This window comes from Pteropus medius, unplaced genomic scaffold (assembly GCF_902729225.1).
Source record: "Pteropus medius unplaced genomic scaffold, Ma_sr-lr_union100, whole genome shotgun sequence".
Lineage (NCBI taxonomy): Eukaryota > Metazoa > Chordata > Mammalia > Chiroptera > Pteropodidae > Pteropus > Pteropus medius.
In genome coordinates, this window is record NW_024354502.1 from 7,840,360 (window position 1) to 7,846,967 (window position 6,608).

Consider the following 6,608-nt stretch of genomic DNA (forward strand, 5'->3'; position numbering starts at 1 on the left):
CTCTCTCTCCCTCTCCCCCTCTTCCTCTCCCTCTCTCGCCCTCTCTCTCTTTCTTTCCCTCCCCACCTCCCTTCCTCCTGCCTTCCTTCCCTCCCATCCTTCTACAAGCTATAGAACACAGAATAATGTTCGTCAGTTATATACATCAATACATATTCATCAAAAAGCCCACTTCCTTGCTTGGCACTGCAGGGATCAGAAATATATAAGACATGAATGATCCCTGCCATAAAAGAGCTTACCTGTGCAAAGGTAGCCAAGGCTTTATGTCAGCAGTGTGTTGCAAGGGTCAATGTCGGAGTACTTGAATTTGTTGTAGAAGCAGAAAGCAAGAAGCATATACTTTGGTCTGTTACACTGGGAACTAGCCCATGGATCTAAGCTGTTAAATTTAGCATTGTGTTCCCATTGCCTAGCACAGTTTGTCCAACAAAGCACACACTCGATAGAGATGAACTGAATGGATAAATGTATGAAGTGGGTAGGGATGGTCAGGGCAAGGTTCTCAGAAGAAAAGAGACTTGAGTCAAGGTTTAAAGATTGAGAGACATTACACGATATAAGGCCAGAGGGAACTTCTAGAGCAAACATAAGAAAAGTTACAGAAATAGACTCTGCATAGAAATAAAAGTAGGATTTTTATTTTTATTGGATGCAGAATTAATGCTGAGACTGATGCTTAAAAGGTTAATGTCATTTCACTTCAGGGCTTATACATTGTTGAATAATCAGAGTCCGCTTCAACATTTGTTCATTTTAGCAGTAGAAACAAAAGGTTCAAGGACCTGGGAGAGATGTGCCAAGGATTTTGTGTGTCTCTAACACCTCCAAACGTATAGTGAGAATATATAGTTGGGGCTACAAGATTTGTGCAGCAATCAGCTGCTGAGCCTAAGAAGGTATCGTTTCATGGTAAATGAGCTTGGGTTGTCATCCTAGGGCATACATCGTTGAGAACTGTCCTAGGAAGAGACTATTTTCCAAAAATTTCCAAAAACAGTCACAAGGGGTGGTCAGGACCATGTTCTCTCTCTAACCCTCCTTGATTTTTCTCCTTGGGTTTTGTTCTCTAGATCTGAAAGTCCGGAATTGGCTTTTTTTCCTCATTCACATCCTGATAATTGTCATGGAGTCAGGTGGCATAGTAAAGATAAATGAAGTATGAAGATGCTCTGTTTAAGATTCATATGGCTTCCATCACTCACTGAATCAGAACTAACGTTCTTACTCTTTATGTACAGACTCTTCATCAGAGTCCTCTGGGCTACCTCATTCTTTTCTCCTTAACCTACATCTAGCAGTTGTACTTTTGCATCATGGCAAGTTGAACATCAGACTGTGTGTTGGGAGGCAGCTTGGTGTGTAAGGCCTTGGTATCAAAACCAAAGACCTTGGTTTGAGACCGGATTCTGTCACTAAGAAGCTCTCTGGCCATTACCTGCCTAAGTTTTATTTTCGACCATGGTAAACCTGTCATACTCACAGGATTATGGAAAAGAATCTAGTGAAATCGTGTGTGACAGCCTTTGTAAAATGTAAGGCAGTAAAGATGTAAGGAGTTGTTTTCATTTTTGAGTCTTTTCTAAGCTTATGGCAATCTCAAGTTACCAAATATTTCTGTTCCATTATACAAATAGCTACTGAAATCCCAAGACTTTCATAAAACCTGAGTAAGGAAAGTGTTGACAATGTCTCTTGAATTTCACATTGTCTTAGAATTTGCTTCTATAACTTCTTATCTTTTTCACGAGTCTCTAAATGTGCCCTTCCCCCTGTGACTAATACTGTAGAGTTCCCAGTAAATGTCTACTGAATTAATGTACGAATGACTCAGTGTTTATTAGTCAGAATGGGCTTGGCTATACTGCAATAACAGATAAACCCTGAAATCTCGGCGAGTTGCCCAACAAAATTATTCCTCACTCATGTAAAATTTGATGCAGATCCGTGGGGCAGAGGGAGTCAGTGGTCCAGGGTTCTTCTGCATTGTGAACCAACACATGAGTTGCCACAGGGAAGGAAGGGAAGATGGAGAAAGTGCAAAGCTTTTAAGTGCCCTAGAAGTGACACATGTCATTTCCACTCACAGCCTAATGGCCGAAACTAATAATACAGCACAACCAAACTGCTAAAGAGGCTACAGAATGTAGGGGAGCAAAGGCTGAATGCCAGAATATCTGCTGAGAGCCACCTTTTCTGTGACATAATGCCCTTCCTCTCAACAAGAGTCATTGCCTATTACATCCCAGATAGTGTTCTAGGCACAGGGAAAACATAGCAATACATAAGACAGGAAATGTACTTGATTTTGTGGAGGATATGTTGAAGTGAAAGGAAACACTTTGCCCACACTCTGGTTTTATAGTATTGTGTACTGTCTATTCTTCCACTTCCATTATTATTTATCCTTCTACTTCAACTGTGCCATTTTCAAAGGTATCTAAGTTTTTGAAAGAATAGGACTGGGACCATTCTAATAGCTCTGTGCTACTCCCTAGGGAAGTGAGACTTACTTCTCTTGTTTTAGCTCATGTCTACTGTCCATGAGGTTCAAAATCCCCTGTGATTTCAGCTGGGAGGAGGGTTGGAGGAAGGGAGGGTTGGGGGAAGGAAGGCTTGGAGGCAGTGCCTTCCAGCTGTACTTGTTTAGATTGGCACAGTCTCTGTAAGCAGCTGTGACTCCAGAGCTGCTGGAAAATGTGCTTACCACCCTAGGGAGCTGAGTGGGAAGGAGAAGGTCCCAGCTGATAGAATCTGAATGAGAGATGATGGAGAAGGGGGCTCAGCCTTTTGGTGGGTAAGCAGGAGAAAGATATGGGGTTCAGCTTCAGGGTATGAGTGAGCTGTGATATTATCTTCACTATCCTAGCCAGATGGAATGGAAGCTATTGTTAGTTTTCATTGGATGAATGGAAGAAATATGCGGTTGTGTTTCCCTCTTTGTCAGTTTCTTGTGATAGTCCCTTCCTTCTATCACTGGAGCTTAAAAGAAATAATTTTTTGTTATCTGCCAAAACCTTGACACCAATCTCTGTGCTGGCATCACTCAACATGACTTGCTCTTCTAATGCAAACTAGCACTTCTCGATTCTCTGCACTGCACTTGATACTTGTACTAGAGATTCTTAGCATCCATTTCCATCACCTCTATCTTCAGGGTGCTTATACCAGCGGTCCAAAACCTTTTTGGCACCAGAGACCGGTGCTCCTATGAGAATTTAATGCCTGATGATCTGAGGTAGAGCTGAGGTGGTGATGCTAGCGCTGGGGAGAGGCTGCAAATACAGATGAACGTTTGCTTGCTCGCCAGCCCACCACTCACCTCCTGCTGTGTGGCCCAGTTCCTAACAGGCCACTGACCAGTACCAGTCTGCAGCCCAGGGGTTGGGGACGCCCGCCTTATACCACATGGGCCAGAAAGCTAAAAACTACACTCCCAGTCTCTCCTTGCAGTGACCACGGAAGCTGATCTGGGTACCAGATTCGAGGTTTCTGGGGCAGCTGTGATGATGAAAGTGGTTTCCTGCAGCTTCCTGAACTTGGAATGGCAGCTCGAAGAGAAGCCGTAAAGCCTAGTGGCACCCCCTGTGTTCAGTACCTGCCATCCTTCCTGTAATTTTGTAACTAATTTCTCTATTTTAAATCCTATTCTGCATGAAATACCTAGAGTGGTTTCTATTTCTTGACTTCTGCAGTGCTTCTATATGCGATCTCACATGGATATTAGTTCATTGACTACAGTCTGCCCAAAGCCCCTCACTGACTAAGGGGTAGTCAGTATACATATTCTAAGACCCATGCTCTTGTCACTATTTTATGCCAGCTCCTTCCTTATCTTTTAAGGCCCAAATCAAGTGTCACCTCCATTCTCACCATGACCCTGATTCCTCCACCCCAAAGCAGATGTCTGTCCCATACTCTCTTATTGACTCATTCTGCCGAATATTAACATTTAATTTCCCTTTCTAATCTTAGCTCCACAAAAAGAAAAGAAAAAGCTCTCGTAGACAAAAGAAATGCTTTCTACTATTTCTGCAGCCACCCCTCCCATGTATTCTTCATATTTGTGGGATGGCACTGTCCTGACTTACAGGGCATAAGAACACAGCACAGAAGGGAAATCTTCATTTTTTAACTTAAGCTAATACTTCTCCTCCCATCCACATAACTCAGTGTCTATAGAGCAATTAAAGCACTACTGGGATGTGGGGATACACATTCTGGTGGAGGAAGAACACCTCCTACAGAAGAAATGGGGGAGGAAGAAGGGGCAGAAAGGAACTGTCTAAAAATTTGCCCACACAGGAAGCCATGGGTTTTCTTCCCTGATGACTGATCATACATTTGCTTAGTCTCCTGCCATTATTTCACGGCAGACATGAAAGCGACTCTCTACCCCCCAGTTTACACATCTGCAGCCAGTCTAGGGGAGCCAGATCCAGGAGCAAAGATATCCGCTCTGCATACCCCCAACTTTCCTTGAAGGGAATCTTTGAAGTAATTTTCAAAGGTTAAAGAAAACTTGCCAGTCTGGAAGCTGCTGGAAAAATCCAACACATATTTGATTTCTTTGCGATCTAAGGAGAGAGCCTAAGGAATGGGGAAACTAGCTCATTGGGAAGAGAACCTCGGGGACATCAGGACTCAGTGGCAAGCATCTGGATCTGCACAGGAAAATTTCTCTAGGTGGTAAAATTAGGTCTTCTCCTTAAATTCCACCTTGTGACTTTCCCGCTAGATTCGGTCCAAAGTTTTGGTGCTGGTTCTGGCTTTTCAGTTCTTGAGAATTGATACGAGCATCAACAAAGAAGCCAGCTTCAGACTGAAAGGACCAGGTGTGTGAGGGGTGGGGCAGGAGAAAGGAGGGTGCAGCAGTGGGAGGGAGTGGGGAGGAAGAACGGGGTCAAAGGGAACTCAAGGAGGAAGAAAGCAGAGATAAAGAACATTTCTACAATAGAAGAATCCTTATCTAAGCCCCTTCAAGGCCCAACCTGATGAACTCATAATATTTAGTGCACGTGTTGTGCTGACAACTAGCAAGTCCTTTAGCATTGTTTATAGTTTTTTTCCTGGGTATGCAGCAGGTCCTCAAATAACGAATAAACTCACTTTGTTCAAAGTCATTTCATTATAGCATTGATGACGTGCTAGGAACTTAACTGTTTGTCGTTTCTCTCAGTTAGCCTATGGTAACGTTGGTTTTATTATGTGTCATTTCGCATAAAGTCATTAGGAGAGGACTTAGCTGTGCTCGGTTTCACACTTACATTGCCCGCTCCTCTGCTCACTTCTCCAGTCGTTTCTGTGTGGTCTCCCAACCAGCAGCATCACAGGGGAACTTGTTAAAAATGAAGAATCTCTGGCCTCACTGTAGTCAGGCTAAATCAGAATCTGCATTTTAACAAGATCTTCATATGATTGTGTGCACACTAAAGATTGAGAGACAGTGCCCGACAACTCCAGAACTGAATGAGAAAGAGAAGACAGGGAGTGAGGGAGGAAGCTGGCATAGAGGAGTGTGCACTTGCCATAGGCTCTATTCCTTGGCAGACTGATGGAGGTTAAGTAGAAGATGAGCTGGTCGTGGGCTACCACAAACCTGAGAAACTTGGTTATGCCCGAAGCCAGTAAGTCTCCAAGTTTAGTGTGCATCAGAGTCACATGGAGAGCTTGTTTAAACACAGATTACTGGATCCATCCCATTCCAGAGTATCTGATTCAGTGGGCCTGGAGCCCGAGAATCTGCATGTCTAACCATTTCCTAGGTGATGCTAATGGTGTCGATCCAGGAACAACACTTGATAACAACTGCCCTAAGCAATAAAGATACCGAGATAAAATAATCTCCCTTCTAGAAATTATTTGGGATAATTATGGTTTCAAATCCCCTACTGAATTTGCCATTGGAGACCAGGCCACTTTACGGTGAATTCTAGAAAGGGTCCCTCATGGGGAAGCCCTGATGTATTTCCACCAGCTGTGCTGGGTTGAGAGCTAATTAGGAGGAAAGCGAGGTCCTGCTTTCCCAACCATGTTATCCAGCAAACCCAGAGATGGTGGGCTGGTAAAGTAAATTATACAGATGAGACCCGGCAGCTGCCATTCATTGGGGAAGGTTTTGCCTTTTCATTACAAGAGAAAGCTAACATTTCCCATCTTTCCTTCCACCAAAAGTAGGCAACCATAAAACCAAAGTCAATTTCTTATAATTTAGTAACCTCAGTACCAACCAATTATATTCCGGGACATGAGAAACAGCTGTTGTAACATTAGAGCTCGAACAGTTTCATCTCAGCTATTTAAAGGGATAAAAGAGCCAATATTTTCATTCCCTTGTGATATTATCAAGACATGATAAACAACCAAGACTGTAGTATTAATTACATTAATTTGGAGAGGAGAGAGACCATTTTAATTGCTCCAAGCTGGAGAATAATTTTTTATGGGCAGACAATCATTCCATAAATTCACATTAGAAAGGGTACTTTGTCTTTTTCTATCAGCAGCAAAACTTCTGGAGACAAAAAAAAAAAAAAAAACCAACACAGTAACCTCTCCCTTTTAAAGGTGGATTTCAATAGGAAAAGAAATTCTTACTGTTGCCATGT